The following is a 16,366-nucleotide window of genomic DNA, read 5'->3' as shown; positions in this document are numbered from 1 at the left end:
TTTGAATTCTCAAATAAATTCTTATTACCCAAAATATCCCTGCTCATTTGTTACTTCAGGTATTTTGCAGCCTACTAATGAGCTAGAAAAATTTAGTTATTGAGTTAATACGTACAACTTTTGAACTCATGGGGTTTTTAAATTATTTTGCAAAAATTATTAAAGAAATTGATTTGAAGTCAAACCAGCTATTTAACATCACCACTGTATAATCCCTAAAGAACTTTCTCGTCTTCCTTTGTGTAGCTTCTGCTTTAGATAATTTTGCTTTTAAGAACTTCTTGTACAATAATTGGATTATTTGTACATTTGGATCAGATTATCTCTAGTGCATTTGTAGAGAGAGATTTTTCTTTCAAGCTCTTTCCTGGAACAGCCAAGCCCAGTTTCTAGTTCTGTTGTCCACATCCAAGTATTTTTGATACATTGATAACAATGGCTTCAGGTTTTCAGTGGGGCAGAAATTGTCCATTTTCCCAGCTATCCTTTCCAAGCAGAATAGAGGTGCTATTGAAAGCTCTTTGGCAAGGCTGAGTAGAGAGGCTTTGAACTTACTTTTTTAGTGTTACGTGATCTTAACCTTTTGTACTAATATTATAAAAGAAGTCAATAAATTCCTCTGTTATAGACTTGCTATATAATGATTTTTTCCACTCTAAAAATTTTAGTTTTCTTGGTGTCAGACATTTACATCTTTTATTTTCCTTACCAAGGTCTTACCATTTTAAAGATGTTTATGGATTGTACTTATATAGATTTTTCTCTTACAATAGTGTTCTTTAATTTTCTCATTTCTTTAAAATTAGGAAATGGATAGAAGTACTGCTTGTGTAATTTATCTTTCTTGTGTATGTGAACTCTTCAATTTCCCCTGGTACCTACAAATGGAATAATTTCTGGTAGTTTCTTCATTTATCAGCTGAATTCTTCAAAAGCCAAAGAAGTTCAAAAGGTTTAATTGTTTCATATTCTTCCTTTTCATTCTTCAAATTTTCCTATTGTTGACCTTATTTTGTATGCTTGATTATTTTCTAAAATTATCTAGCAAAGCTATTTCATTTAGTTAAGTTTAATCTTAAAGTAAAATAAATATGCTAAAAAAAACTGTTTTTAGCACAACTTCAAACTCTTCTGAACAAAGTTTCTAGAGAGCTGATTTAAGAAAGGAGGTTTGAAAACTGAACATCAATTTTAGGCACATAATTTTATGATAGAATATATATATGATAAATTCTTCATGAATTGAATGTTATTACTACTTGAACTCTGGCTCAAATTCAACTTATTCTCAACATTAGCCAGAGCTTGAATTGACATTTTTATAAATACACTTATTGCGGTAATTTTGAGATTACCTATAAGTGCTTCCTTTGTATTTAATTTTGTCAAGCACAAGCAAAGATTTTATTAATTAACGAGGCTTGTAAAGTATTACTCACACCATTTTATTTCTGATAATTGCTGATCATTAGAGGTACTTAAATTAGTTGCAAAATTAGTAATTTTCTATTTATATTTCCCACACCTCACAGTAAATGAATAAGCTTGAAGTTAGCTGAATTTCAGGTTTCAGTAAAGATCAATTTTTGGTCCAGATAAAATAAAAAAATTTTAAAAAATGAAGGGGCAATGAGATATAGACTTTCAGAAAAGCAAGCATGAAATACATTTATGTAAATGCTGGTTCTATGATAAGAACTACATAATCATGAAGTTTGAAGGGGAATTAATGATAATCAAATTCTATCTCTTCATTTAACCAGTGATGAAAATTATGCCTGAGAAATTTTAACAACTGCCCATGATCACACACCTAGCTACCAGTTAAATTAGCCTGAAATTCAGTTCTCTAGCTCCTGGATGCTATTGTTATGGTTTTCCTACTTCTGCTAATTGTTCCAGAAATTATAGTTCAAAGATGAGAAACTTAACAGAACAGAGATTGTGTGCTTCTTCCTATTCTTACATTATAATTTCTTTTATGATGACCTTCAGCTAAGTTTCAAAGTAACAATGCTTGGAAAGCTTTTCAAGTTTAGAGAGCCTTTAATACATATATCATACATATCAGTACATGTCATATTGACATGATGGTGATTTTAATATATATATACGTTTAGCCTGCTCATCTTAAGTCTTTGGATACACCTCCTTTATGTTCGGAAGTTAATTCCTCAGTGAAACACTGGACTACATTTAGATCTGGGGCTAGAATTAAATGGAATTTCTACATTGAATCAAACAGAATGAGCCAGTTCCATGATTCTAGTGTGAAGTAGGGCTCCTACACGACTCAGAGTGGTTTGACATACTATCTACATCAACTGTGTAAGCAGTTTGACACCTCTGAGCCTGGTGAATAGATATTACTTAATAAAAACAACAATAAATAGTTTACTCAAAATCATGAGTCTGAAATAGAGGATTTCACAATCTCTAGGATTCTCTGATAATCTTCTAGATTGTAATATTGTCCCTGCCACCATATGTGGTAGTATATATCATTGATAGTATATATTACAGTATCAGGTACATTCAAAATTTTTTTGCATTTTTTTTTACCTATGAAAAATTGAAACTTTAACTCTCAGTCAACTTTCAGGTTAAAGATTGAGTCCTTTTCACTGAAGTATAATATAGACACAGAAAATTGCACATATTATAGATATACTCCTCAGTGGATTTTCCCAAACTGTGAAAAACTGTATAACCAGTGCCCAGATCAAGAAGTTCATCTTGTTCCCCTTCTAGTTACTAACACTCTTACCCCCAAATCTAAAATTACTTTCCTGAATTCCAACACCATAGATTAGTTTTCCATCTTTTGCATCTTTTGTGCTTGGTATAAATGAAACCATGAACCCTTTCATTTCCAGGTTCTTTTGTTTGAAATTATACTTTTAAGATTCATCCATGTTTTTTTGCATGTTAAATGTAGCTCATTCATTCTCATTGCTCTATCATATTCCACTGTGTGAATATATCATAATTTATTTATCCTTGCTTCTGTTACTGGACCTTGATAATTTCCAATTTTAGGCTATTACTGACAGTGATACTGTGAACATTCTAATATATATGTCTTTTGGAAAACACATACCCACATTTCAATCAGGTACATACTATGGAGTTAAAATGCCCAATCAGGGGAACATTCAACTTTAGTTCAGCTTTAGTGCATACTGACAAATAATATTCCACAGTAGTTATACCTAACTACACTTCCACAATCTGGTACGTTTTGGCCTTTTCCCCTTCGCCATTCAGGTAAGGATGTGTTTTTGCAGCATATTGTGGATTTAAACTTGTGTTTACTGGACTATTGAAGTTGAGCACTCTTTCAGGCTTATTTGATTCCTTTCTTTTGTAAAAATTATCTTTAGATCTTTTGCCAATTTTTGCAGTTGTCATCTGTAATTTTCATACTGACTTATAGGAATATTTTATATATTTTCGACAGGAGTTCTTTGTCAGGTGGATGTATTGCAAATATATTTTCCCACTTACACGTTGTCTTCTCACTTATGGTGTCTTCTGATGAAAAGAAAGTTCTGATTTTTAATATTTCAATTTATCAATTTATTTCTTTTATGCTTACTTATTCTTGTGCCATATTTAGGAAATCTACTCCAAATTAAAGAAGATATTCTTACAAAATTTTCTACAAAAAAATTTTTTAGTAGAAAAAGTATTTTCTTTTAGATCTTCAGCCCATTTGGAATGTGTGTGTGTGTGTGTGTGTGTGTGTGTGTGTGTTGAGGTAGGAGCCAAGATACACTTTTTCCTATATGAATATTCAGTTAACTCAGAACCTTTTATTTAAAAGACCTTACCATTTTCTTTACATTTCCACGAAGCATTTTAAGTGAACTCACTTTAGGTTTGGACAGTCCAAAGCAGATTTTTACTAAAGAGCTTTCTAGGGAAGGGATACAATAATTGATTAAATATTATTGCAAAGGTTTCCCCAGGAAGAAATATTTGAAAGAAGAATTGGGAGAATCTGGATGTCTAGAAACAAATTATAACTTTTTGCTGTGCATTCAATTTGCAAAAAACTATATAAAGCAATTTTATAATATTCCTATGTCTTGGCACTTAGATTTCTTTAGAAAAATCCAATATATCAAATAGTTACCAATATCTTTAGATCGATCATTAATCCCTTCAAATTATATGTACTGCAGAGAAGAGGTAAGACTAATTTTCCCACCATTATCTCCTTTGGTAATGATTTCACATTTGATACCTATGTGCATTATGAGGAGGAATTAATATTACAGCAAATAAAATGTTCTTCTCCTTGGAATATCACTTATAAAGAAAGTAACACAGGCCTTCAATTTAGACAGAAACGAACACAACATTGTAAAGTAACTTTACTTCAATAAAAATTAATTTTTAAAAAAAATGCAATGAACCAACAATAAAGATCACTCTAAGGCCAAAAAAGAAAAACAAAACGCTTAGAAACTTAGAAGAAGAGAAACTGCATCTTAAAATCATAATGAAATATAGACATAGAAGTCTATAATGTTATTTGGAACTCTCAACATGATGTAGTTAAATATGGCCATAAGACAAAAAAGCAGGAAATCATAAGAACAGATCAGGATGATACCAAGATGAGATGGGAAAACAGAATATGGATATTATACAAAGACAAATCTTCATTGGCAGAATTAAGTTATCCATTGGAGGCAATTGAAGAACAGAAATATTACTAAATAAAACTGAAACAAAAAACACTGAATATATTTACAAAGTATTCTAGAATCAAGAGGAAAAGCACAAAAGAGTTTTAAATGATGAGAAAGATGTTGACAAATACAGAAGACAGAGAATAAAGATATGGTGTACTCGATTTTACTAAATTAATCTTAACTTCGTTAGATGTGGTAATGACATTATAATTATATCAGAAGGTGCCACTATTCTCATAAAATACCTCAAAGTATTTTGGGGCAAATACCATGATGTCTGCAACATACTTCCAACTGATTGAACCTATGTATGTACACACAATTATCTGTGTACACACACACACACATACACATTTACTCATCTATTGACCAACCTATTTTTTTTTTTTTTTTTTTCGGTATGCGGGCCTCCCACTGCTGTGGCCTCCCCCGTTGCGGAGCACAGGCTCCGGACGCGCAGGCTCAGCGGCCATGGCTCACGGGCCCAGCCGCCCCGCGGCATATGGGATCCTCCCAGACCGGGGCACGAACCCGCATCCCCTGCATCGGCAGGCGGACTCTCAACCACTTGCGCCACCAGCGAGGCCCGACCAACCTATATATTGATTGATATATGTCATCTATCCCTGTATATAGAGATGTACATATGTATATAAGTATATATAGAGTGTGCATATATATATATATATATATATATATATAGAGAGAGAGAGAGAGAGAGAGAGAGAGAGAGACAGAGACAGAGAAAGAGAGAGAGAGAGAAAGAGAGAGAGAGAGAGAAAGCAAATGTGGCAACATACTAATGATATGTGAAAGGCATATAGGTTTTTGTTCTCTTATTTTTTTCATTTTTTTAAAGCTTTTAATTTTTTAATTAAAATATGGAGGGAAACATTATGGTGTAAAAGGAATTATGTTTTAGCCAAGATTAAAAGAACATTATTTATATATCCAAAATTTTTTGAATTATAAACCAAATATTTTAAAGTCTCACAGATATGTAAGGGCAGCAAAACACATTATAAAACATCAATAGCAATGTTGCACTCAGATTCTGGCTAACGGCCAGAAAACAGTGAAAATGTCTACACATATTTTGTGGAAAATACAGCAGCACAAGATGCTTTACATAGCCTATTATTTTTTGGTGAAAGTAAATAAAAAGCATTCACATGTACTAAATCAACCACTTGCCTTTCTTGGGAAATATTGGAATTCAAACCAACTGAGCAAGAAATCACAAGCAAGAAAAAGAATGACTTAAAAAAAACACTAATGGTGGTAACTGTCATACAGAAACACTGTTATGACTGTCAAAATGCTAGCCACTATGGTAAGAAGAAACAGTTGTAACATAAACCTAGATCCAAACTGAGTTTCTTTTAACAAAGACTGAAAAGGTGAAGGAGAGGGGGAAGGTGCATAAAAAAATCAAAGTCAGAAGGTGCCATTGTATTCTTGAGTTTGATAATCAATGAAAAATCATCCAAGAGCTGTTACAGTAAATTTTTTGTTTGTTTGTTTTTTATGTCGGTAAATATGGTTAAAATTTTAAAGTGCTCACTTTCCAAATCAATACAGAAGATTAAAAAAAAAACAATTCAAAGAGAGGGAAGAAGAGACAGAAAACGAATTAATTAAAAATGAAGATGGAGGTGGCGACGCACTTCCCAGCCTGCATGCTGCGGTACCACTTCCGGGGCGTGCTCAAACTTCCTGTGCGCATGCCCATTCGGGGCCCTGGTGCCGCTTCCACCACGCTGGTCTTCAGCAGCGAGGTGAGTATGGGATTCTGCTTATGCGGCTTAGGCATCCTTGTGATGGCTACCACCAATTCTCTCATGTGAATGTTCGTTAGCCGGAGCCTCAATTTCGCCACATCTATGGCCATTGCATCTGTCATGGTGGCTTTTTCAAATATCCTCAGCTCGGTGAGTAGCCTGAGTATACGGTCCTTCTGTCCCAAAGCTGCTTCTGGGACGGTTCTGGGTGAGTCGTCCTTGGGCAATCCCTGCTTTTCCAGATAGGAGAAGGGACAGAACCTGAAGCAGAGGTGAAACTGTGGCTTGACCCCTGGTGGCTGCTCCTCTGATTTCTCAAACTTGGAGGAATTCTCAAGTTAGTTGGGGATGAAGTCCAACTGTAAAAAGCCTCCTTGCTTGCTGCTCCTCCAGGCGGGAGCCCCCAGTCTGAAGCTTCTGTGCAACCCAGAGGCTAGCAGTCTGTGAACTCAAACTTGAGACGTGGAGGATCAAGGTTGAGGTTTTTCCCACCCAGGTGGGGCTGAGCCCTGAGTTGGAAGCAGGGAGCATTTGGTAGGCCCACTGTGTGCTGGGCCTAGCTGCTGGCCTTTGCTGGGCTTTCTTGTGCCCTTTGCTGGAGTCTGATGCTGTAAGAGAGACAGGCTGGGACCTGGGACCTGGGACCCTTTGCTGCAGTGCCTGCACCTGGACCTCTAGAAACAAAATACAAAGAAATTATAAGGGACTAAAAATAACTGCGTACATGTGCAGTTGGGGTAAATTATGGACAACATACAAAAAGAGCAAAAACCTAACTGCAACTTCTGAAGAGCCAGGAGCAAAAGTCAGGGTACTGCTCATGTCCCCCGCACACAACACCACCAAGGGGTGGGCAAGTCACCTAAGCCACCCCTCCGGCTTGACTCTCGGACACACCCCTAACCTCACCCCAAATGAAGGACCACTTTGCCCCCACCTTGGGGAGCAAGCCAGCAAACGAGCAAGGAAACCTGTTACTTGTTCTTGCTCCCCTCTGCTGGATCAGGGACCCCAATAAAGCCTTGCCCGAATTTCTTGTCTGGCCTCTTATCAATTTCTATTGATTAAGCAGCCCAGGAACCCTGGTCCGTAGCATGAGGAGGTACCTTCCCTGCTTCTACAGGGGAGGCTTGCTGAAGGTGACAGCTGGATTTCAAGCCCAAGACTTCCAGCTCCAGACCTTCCTTCCTGCCCTAGGAGGGCAGTCAGCCACAGGTGAATCAGGTGGTACCCACCCACTGTGGTTGCATCCTGCGGGCATGTGCCTACCTGGCCTCACAGCTGTCTCTGTCCCGCAGGCCCTCCTGGGCTTTGTGCTGTATGGCGAGTTCCAGGAGGTCCTTTGGTGGGGAGGAGTGTTTCTCATCATCGGTGGGCTCACCCTGATCACCAGGGAGCTCCTCACAACCAAGAAGCCCTTCCACACAAGAGCAGTGGCACCAGCGGGCTGTGCAGGTCCACAGGAAAGACAGTGATAGCAGCTCAGGCTCAGGTTGGCATGTGGGGACTGCTTCTCAGGGTGATCTGGGTGCACAGTCTTCCACCTACAGCCAAAGGGAGATGCTTTCCAGTGAAGCAGGCCTGTAACAAAGCAGCCTTGAGGGTGGACAACTCCAGCTTCTGTAAGGGAAAACACAACCACAGCAGCTTTCTGCTCAAAGCCTTCTGCGTACATCTGCACGGTACTTTTTTTTTTTAACATCTTTATTGGAGTATAATTGTTTTACAATGGTGTGTTTCTGATTTATAACAAAGCGAATCAGTTATACATATACATATGTTCCCATATTTCTTCCCTCTTGCGTCTCCCTCCCACTTTTGATCCTCCTGCTCCCAGGCCCAGCCAATGAGCTTGGCAGATGTGGGAGACCCTAGGGTTGGTCTGCTTCCTGTATGGACTTGAAACCACACTATAAGTGCAATCCTGTAACATTGGAATCAATGACTGGTGGGGCTTTCGACACCTTCACACTGATGTATCAGCCCATCAGGGTCATGCTTCTGTATTATGGCAAGAGAAGGAAAACTACATTAATAAATTCCTTTTTGTCAGTTAAAACTAAAAAAAAAAAAATTAAAATATAAAAGGTGCAAACCAAGACTACAGAGTTAGGACAAAGGTAATGTTGAATGTTCTAGTAAGGAGGAAGGGTAGATGTAATCTGACCGTCCATGTAGCAGGATCCTCAGATCCACAGAAGAGCAATACATGGCATGGAGCAGAGGAAGTGAAATGAAAAAAGCATCACTGTCTGAACTGGAAGTGGAAACTGACTTTCTGAGTACTCTACACAAACTATACTTCTTTGGGTCTTCTTATCTATATATTTCTCCATCCCTTTTGAAAGGTAATTTCATCAGCATCTAGAAGCTCCATCTTCTTTTATGTACACTAACTTAATAAAAGCTGTTCCTTTTAGCTAGTCATTTATCTTCCAGTTCTTAGACCAGATTTCATTCTTCTCATGCCCTGAATATCTGCAAAGAGCAAGCATCAACTTCAAAGTGAGAGTCTCTTCTGTAAAGGACAAGCAGTTCGTCGCTGAGACTAAGAGCTTGGCAGGTAGTGATCATTTTAAGCAAAGGTACTTTCCAGTTTCCTATATTTATATGTTTTTTAAAATTTGAATCTCGAGTTTTAGAAAGGCAAAACAGAAACAAACACTATCTAAATAAGGATAAAACATTCACATAGGAATTTTTAGATTGCTTAAATATAATAATGGACCTTCTAAAAATATCTGTTTCCTGTTCAAAATTGCCCTGTATACATACCAAATTTTAACTCTCTGAATCTGACCCTTAAAGTTTTGTTTACAATCTCATATTTATGGTTTTCACAGTTCGATATTACTTTATCAGTAATGTAGAATTTAATGAGAACACATCTTTATTAAGAGAAAAGATTGTTTTTGTTTTTGTTTTTGTTTTACTCTTATGTCAAATTGATCAGATGTTGGGACCTGTAACAACCTAAACAATAAGTCTATTTCAAAACATTAAAAATATATTTTTCTACCAAAATAAAGCTCTTTAAAGTTATTTTATGCTTCATATAATTTTTAATTGCTATTAAAGATGGAAATTTACATTGTATTCTAAAATTCTAGTGCCAAAGGTACTATATTTTGAAATTACAATAAAGGATAAAAGCAGATATTTCCAAAATGATATGAAAATAGTTGAAACACTAAAATTCTAATTATTTAGAATTCTAAAATTATGCACCAATAACCAGTTATATACTGTGTGTATGAAAACTCCTCATGATCTAATAATAATCACATTATTTTTCCAAAATGTATCACCATAGCTTGGCTACAGTCTAGTTGTTTTAGACTAAGTCAATAAATACTTTTATATGAATGATTCATATAAAACATGGTGAAATATCTCCAAAATATAGTCTGCTGCATATCTGTGCCATTGTCTACCCAAGTTCAAACTATTCTGATAAATGCAGTTAAATGTGAAATCTGTAATTGTAATAACTGGAACAAAACCACAGTTTCAATTTTTTGAGAAGTAGTATTAGATTTATATATGAATTCTGGCTCAAGATTTTTATTTCAAAGCACTTTGCTAGTTAATATTTTATGTACAGCATTCATTTTTTGTTTGTTTGTTTTCAGCATTCATTTATTGATCCATTTATCTACCCTTCCTATTTTAATTAAACCATCATTACACTCTGATGTTTTTGCTAATTTTGGATGATGGATCCATCATTGTTTATAAAAGCTGATTGGAAACAGGCATTCATTATGTCGTGCCTTATAATCTGTTCTCTCCATTATCACAGGGCAATTGCTGTAGTTGCATCTTTGTTATCATCAGGTTTTTATAAATATTGTGCTCTGTCTTGATTGATTTTCATTAGCAGTGTGGTCTTTATACTTGCAGTCACCAAATTCTTGTCATTTGTGCTATCTTACAAAATCCTCTCCTGATATACAGAAAATAATGTTGTCAAGAAAACCTGCATGTCAGTCATTTCTTTAATAAATCTTTGATCCTCAGATATGCTATTTGGGTAAATTAACAAATAGGCTGCTGTTCTCAACATGCATTGCATTTACTAGTACAATCAGTTTCCCTAATTATCTGCCTTACATTTGTTGCCTTGTTGAAATCTCGTTGTTTTGAAAACTATCTCAATTCTTTACATCAATGCAAATTCCATTGTGGAAGATAAATTCCTACATAGTTTGTGAGAATTTAAAAAAGGAGAAATGTTGACTTTTAAAATAGGTCTTTAAATTAACTGTCATTCTAGAAAATGTACTGGGGAGTCAGGTAAAAGGAATAATTAAACTGTGATTTTTCTTAGTTCTCTCTTTCATTTGTAGCATTGAAATTGATATTGATGTTTTTGAATGATACAGGAGAAAAATAGTTGAAATCTGGAGAGTTTGCATAAGATACAGGAAGGAAGATTTTGCCTTTGCCTTTTACCTATATGATATATTAAAGTTGGCCCTAGGGAAACATAACCAGAGATTTCCTAAATAACCATCATCTCAAGAATTCTGAGACATAAATAGCATTAATAGTCTGTGTTCTGAGCTACCTGCATGATGCTTGATTCTCCACATTCATGGAATGTGTTCATTCAACTCACATTCATTAGGAATTTGAAAAGTGTCCGACTCAGACTTTATGTTATTTTATTCGAGAAACGGTTATCCACAGTCAAACTTTACATTGCCAAAGAAATATGAATTTACAATTCTAAATTATCAATCTGAGTATTGCAATCAGAATCAACAGTATTATTATCCCAAATATATATAGAATATCAGATTGTGTGGGAACTTTTGCTGGGCATGGTACAAAATAAATTACTGATGATTTAATTTACTGATGATTATAAATTATCTAATTACTTATTTTGACTTATGAGAATAACCAGGACCTTATGCAGAGAGAGGAGCTTTAAAAGCTACACACACACCAAAAAAAATCACTTCTTTTCTACACTTTAGAAACTGCCAAAATTATGACTTCTCTTTCTGGCCTAGGCTTTACATACATTCATAATCCAAAACATACAAACGGGCTTACATTACCCAATGTTCAGATGTTAATGTTTTGTAATTTTTCCTTCAGATCACTATTTTAAGAAATAAAACTTTACAGTTTAAGGCTCACTCTCTCATCCCTTGCCTCTCCAGTAGTCCTCATCTATAATCATTTATTCACAGGTAGTGTGTAAGATGTTAATACATATTTTGATAGTTTTATCAAATATACATTTATCAATAAACAACATAAATACTGTTTTAAGTTTCTATTTTAGTGACAGTACTTTGTGCATATTATTCTGTAGTTTGTATCCACCATGGTAACTATCCAGTTCGTTCTTTAACATGCCATTATGTTGCTGTCTGATTGAACCAGGTTTTTGTATCATCAACTCCCTTTTGAGGGACAGACAGGTTGCTTTTACAGTTTTGCTGTTAGAAAACTGTGATTGCAATACCATTCTTGTACATATTTGGTAGAATCTAATTTATTCAGATTTTTTGTTTATAGTTGATCCAGTTTTATTTGGCAATATAGTTCTAATACACTATACATTTTTCCAGTGGTCAAATTTATGAACATATATTCTTTCATAGTATTGGGGGAGGGTTGTATTTATAATTGTCTCCTTTTTCCTTCATAATATTGTTTCTTTTGACTCTTCTCTGCTTTGCTTTGAACATCTTATGAGATGATGTGTCAATATGATTAGATTTCAGAGATCTTTATTGTAACTGCATTCTATTTAACTAAGTTTAACTCCTTATGTTTATCATACCCCTTTACCTTCTTTCTCTGGATTTATCTTTGTTGTACATTTTTCATAACTACTCATCAATTTTCACTTTCATTTTCTAACTAAGCTTTTAAGTCAGAAAAATCACTCTCAGTACAGTTTTTTTGTGGGTTTTTTTTGTTTGTTTTTTTAACATCTTTATTGGAGTAAACGCTTTACATTGTTGGGTTAGTTGCTGCTGTATAACAGAGTGAATCAATTATTCGTATACATACATCCCCATATCCCCTCCCACTTGTGTCTCCTTCCCACCCCTCTAGGTGGTCACAAAGCACCGAGCTGATCTCCCTGTGCTATGTGGGTGCTTCCCACTACCTATAGCTGTTTTACATTTGGTAGTGTATATATGTCAATGCTGTCTCTCACTTCGTTTCAGCTTACACTTCCCCTGCCCTGTGTCATCAAGTCCATTCTCTACATCTGCATCTTTATGCCTGACCTGCCCCTAGGTTCTTCAGAACCATTATTTTTTTAGATTCCATATATACGTATTAGCATATGATATTTGTTTTTATCTTTTTGACTTACTTCACTCTGCATGACAGTATCTAGGTCCATCCACCTCACTAAAAATAACTCAGTTTCATTTCTTTTTATGGCTGAGTAATATTCCATTGTATATATGTGCCACAACTTCTTTATCTATTCATCTGTCAGTGGACACTTAGGTTGCTTCCATGTCCTGACTATAGTCAGTAGTGCCACAATGAACATTGTGGTACATGAATTTTTGAATTATGGTTTTCTCAGGGTATATGCCCAGTAGTTAGATTGCAGGGTCATATGGTAGTTCTATGTTTAGTTTTTTAAGGAACCTCCATACTGCTCTCCATAGTGGCTGTATCAATTTACATTCCCACCAAGAGTGCAAGAGGATTTCCTTTTCTCCACAACCTCTCCAGCATTTATCATTTGTAGATTTTTTTGATAATGGCCACTCTGACTGGTGTGAGGTGATACTTCATTGTAGTTTTGATTTGCATTTCTCTAATGATTAGTGATGTTGAGAATCCTTTCATGTATCTGTTGGCAATCTATATATCTTCTTTGGAGGAAAGTCTACTTAGGTCTTCTGCCCATTTTTGGATTGTGTTTATTGTATGTTTGATATTGAGCTGCATGAGCTGCTTTCAAATTATGGAGATTAATCCTTTGTCAGTTGCTTCCTTTGCAAATATTTTCTACAATTCTGAGTGTTGTCTTTTCATCTTGTTTATGATTTCCTTTGCTTTGCAAAAGCTTTTAAGTTTCATTAGGTCCCATTTGTTTATTTTTGTTTTTATTTCCACCTCTCTAGGAGGTGGGTCAAAAAGCATCTTGCTGTTATTTATGTCATAGAGTGTGCTGCCTATGTTTTTCTCTAAGAGTGTTAGAGTGTCTGGCCTTACATTTAGGTCTTTAATCCATTTTGAGTTTATTTTTGTGTATAGTGTTAGGGAGTGTTATAATTTCATTCTTTTACATGTAGCTGTACAGTTTTCCCAGCAGCACTTATGGAAGTGGCTGTCTTTTCTCCATTGTATATTCTTGCCACCTTTATCAAAGATAAGGTGACCATATGTGTGTGGGTTTCTCTGTAGGCTTTCTATCCAGTTCCAGTGATCTGTATTTCTGTTTTTGTGCCAGTACCATACTGTCTTCATTACTGTAGCTTTGTAGTATAGTCTAAAGTCAGGGAGCCTGATTCCTCCAGCTCCGTTTTCCTTTCTCAAGATTGCTTTGGCTATTCGGGGTCATTTGTGTTTCCATACAAACTGTGAAATTTTTTGTTCTAGTTCTGTGAAAAAGGCCATTGGTAGTTTGATAAGGATTGCATTGAATCTGTAGATTGCTTTGGGTACTATAGTCATTTTCACAATGTTGATTCTTTCAATCCAAGAACAGGGTGTATCTCCAACTCTTTGTTTCATCTTTAATTTCTTTTATCAGTGTCCTATAGTTTTCTGCATACAGGTCTTTTCTCTCCTTACATAGGTTTATTCCTAGGTATTTTATTCATTTTGTTGCAATGGTGAATGGGATTGTTTCCTTAATTTCTATTTCTGATCTTTCATTGTCAGTGTATAGGAATGCAAGATATTTCTGGGCATTAATTTTGTATCCTGCTACTTTACCAAATTCATTGATTAGATCTAGTAGTTTTCTGGTAGCATCTTTAGGATTCTCTATGTATACTATCCTGTCATCTGCAAACAGTGATAGATTTACTTCTACTTTTCCAATTTGGATTCCTTTTATTTCTTTTTTGTCTCTGATTGCTGTGGCTGAAACTTCCAAAACTATGTTGAAAAATAGTCGTAAGTAGACAACCTTGTCTTGTCCCTGGTCTTAGTGGAAATAGTTTCCGTTTTTCCCCATTGAGAAAGATGTTGTCTGTGGGTTTGTCATATATGCCCTTTATTATGTTGCGGTAAGTTCCCTCTAACCCTCTTTCTTGAGAGTTTTTATCATAAATGGGTGTTGAATTTTGTTGAAAGCTTTTTCTGAATCTATTGAGATCATCATATGGTTTTTATCCTTCAATTTGTTAATATGGTTTACCACATTGATTGGTTTGCGTATATTGAAGAATCCTTGCATAACTGAGGTAAACCCCACTTGATCATGTTGTATGATCCTTTTAATGTGCTGCTGGATTCTGTTTGTTAGTATTTTGTTCAGGAATTTTGCATCTATGTTCATCAGTTATATGTACCTGTAGTTTTCTTTTTTTGTAACATCTTTGCCTGGTTTTGGTATCAGGGTGATGGTGGCCTCGTAGAATGAGTTTCAGAGTGTTCCTCCCTCTGCTGTATTTTGGAAGAGTTTGAGAAGGATATGTGTTAGTTCTTCTCTAAACGTTTGAAAGAATTCACCTGTGAATCCTTCGCATTCTGAGCTTTTGTTTGTTGGACGATTTTTAATCACGATTACAATTTCAGTACTTGTGATTGGTCTGTTCTATTTCTTCCTGGTTCAGTCATGGAAGGTTGTGCTTTTCTAAGAAATTGTCCATTTCTTCCAGGTTGTCCATTTTATTGTCATATAGCTGCTTGCAGTAGTCTCTCATGATCCTTTGTATTTCTGCAGTGTCAGTTGTTACTTCTCCTTTTTCATTTCCAATTCTGTTGATCTGAGTCTTCTCCCTTTTTTTCTTGATGAGTCTGGCTAATGGTTTAGCAATATTTTTTATCTCCTCAAAGAACCAGCTTTTATTTTTATTGATTTTTTCTAATGTTTCCTTCATTTCTTCTTAGTTTATTTCTAATCTGATCTTTATTATTTCTTTCCTTTTGCTAAATCTGTTTTTTTTGTTGTTGTTGTTGCTGTTGTTCTTCTTTCTCTAATTGCTTTAGGTGTAAGGTTAGGTTGTTTATTTGAGATGTTTCTTATTTCTTGCGGTAGGATTTTATTGCTATTAACTTCCCTCTTAGAACTGCTTTTGCTGCATCCCATAGGTATTGGGCCATCATGTTTTCATTGTCTTTTGTTTGTAGGTATTTTTTGATTTCCTCTTTGATTTCCTCAGTTGTCTCTTGGTTATTTAGTAGTGTATTTTTTAGCCTCCATGTGTTTCTATCTTTTATAGGATTTTTTCCAATAAAATATCTAGTCTCATAGCATTGTGGTTGGAAAAGTTACTTGATACGATTTCAATTTTCTTAAATTTACCAAGGCTTGATTTTTGACCCAAGATATGATCTATCCTGGAGAATGTTCCATGAGCACTTGAGAAGAAAATGTATTCTGTTGTTTTTGGATGGAATGTCCTATAAAATCAATTAAGTCCATCTTGTTTAATGTATAATTTAAAGCTTGTGTTTCATTATTTATTTTCATTTTGGATGATCTTTCCATTGGTGAAGGTTGGGTGTTAAAGTCCCCTCCTATTATTGTGTTACTGTTGATTTCCCCTTTTGTGGCTGTTAGCATTTGACTTAGGAGTATTGAGGGGCTCCTATGTTGGGTGCATAAATATTTACAATTGTTATGTCTTCTTCTTGGATTGATCCCTTGATCATTATGTAGTGACCTTCTTTGTCTCTTGTAATAATCTTTATTTTAAAGTCTATTTTGTCTGA

Source organism: Mesoplodon densirostris, chromosome 17 (assembly GCF_025265405.1).
Source record: "Mesoplodon densirostris isolate mMesDen1 chromosome 17, mMesDen1 primary haplotype, whole genome shotgun sequence".
NCBI lineage: Eukaryota > Metazoa > Chordata > Mammalia > Artiodactyla > Ziphiidae > Mesoplodon > Mesoplodon densirostris.
Note: the sequence above shows the minus strand (reverse complement) of the source record.